The sequence below is a fragment of the Myotis davidii genome, unplaced genomic scaffold (assembly GCF_000327345.1).
Source record: "Myotis davidii unplaced genomic scaffold, ASM32734v1 scaffold456, whole genome shotgun sequence".
In the NCBI taxonomy this organism is placed as follows: Eukaryota; Metazoa; Chordata; class Mammalia; order Chiroptera; family Vespertilionidae; genus Myotis; species Myotis davidii.
In genome coordinates, this window is record NW_006287375.1 from 729,382 (window position 1) to 730,645 (window position 1,264).

Genomic DNA, 1,264 nt, shown 5'->3' on the forward strand with positions numbered 1-1,264 from the left:
AGGCCCGGGGCTGGGAACGCGGGGCCCGCCCTGCGTGCGTGCGCAGCGCCGGCTTCTGGGAGCCCCGCGGGCCTAGAGGTTTGGATGCTGCGTGTTTCCGGTGGCGGCGGTTCCGGCTCCCTGATCCCTGCTGGCGGTCCTGGGCGAATGGAGAGGCACTGTCTGTAAGGGGAGACGAAGACTTGCAGCGAACCACCACGGTTCTCAAAGTGGAGGAGAGTGCGGTGTTTGCTAACGTCAAAACTATTTTCCTAGCCCTCGCCGGTTTGGGTCAGTGGCAGTGGTTCTCAACCTTCTGGCCCTTTAAATACAGTTCATGTTGTGACCCAACCATAAAATTTTTTTCCTTGCTACTTCATAACTGTAATGTTGCTACTGGTGTGAATCATAATGTAAATATCTGCTATGCAGGATGGTCTTAGGCGACCCCTGTGAAAGGGTCGTTTGACCACCAAAAGGGGTCGGGACCCATAGGTTGAGAACCACTGGGTAGGGCATCGGTTGGGTTCCGGTGAAGGGCACATGCAGGGGTTGCGGGCTTGCTCCCCAGCGGGGGTCGTGAAGGAGGCAGCTGATCAATGATTCTCTCACATCAATAATTCTCTCACATAAAAAGCCACTATTTTTCTAAAAGTAGCTGTTATTTACCTTTTCTACTCTCATTTGCTCACTAATGTAGTTTTTTCTGGTGATCACATGACGGGTGGTGACGCCATCGCAATGGTGACCAGTGGCATGTTACTAGATTTCCAGTGGCGATCACAGGGTAAATAAATGTCGAATCACTGTGTTGTACACCTCAAACCAATATAGTACTGTATACGAACTATTTTAATAAAAATAAAATGTTGAAGCTCTTTGGGGTCCTCAGTAATTTGTAAGAGTGTAAAGAGGTGTTTAAGACTAAAGGTCAAACGCTCTGGCATATGATGTGAAGAAAATCCAGTCATAAGTATTAACACAAGATAGGAATAGACACCTTTCAAAAAAGGAAGTTTCGGTTATGCAAGATGAATAGTAAGAGATCTATATACCATAGTGCTTACAGTTAAGAGTACTATATTGTATAAATACAATTTTGCTAACAGGGTAGATCTTACGTGTTCCTACCAAAAAAATAATAGAGAAGGTGGGAGAGAACTTGAAGGTGATAGGTGCACTAGTGGCATTGACGGAGTAGACTTACCTCCAGAGTCATCACATTGTATACATGAAGTATGTACAACTTTGATGTTTCAAGGAATTTAAAGTAAAATAAGGGAAA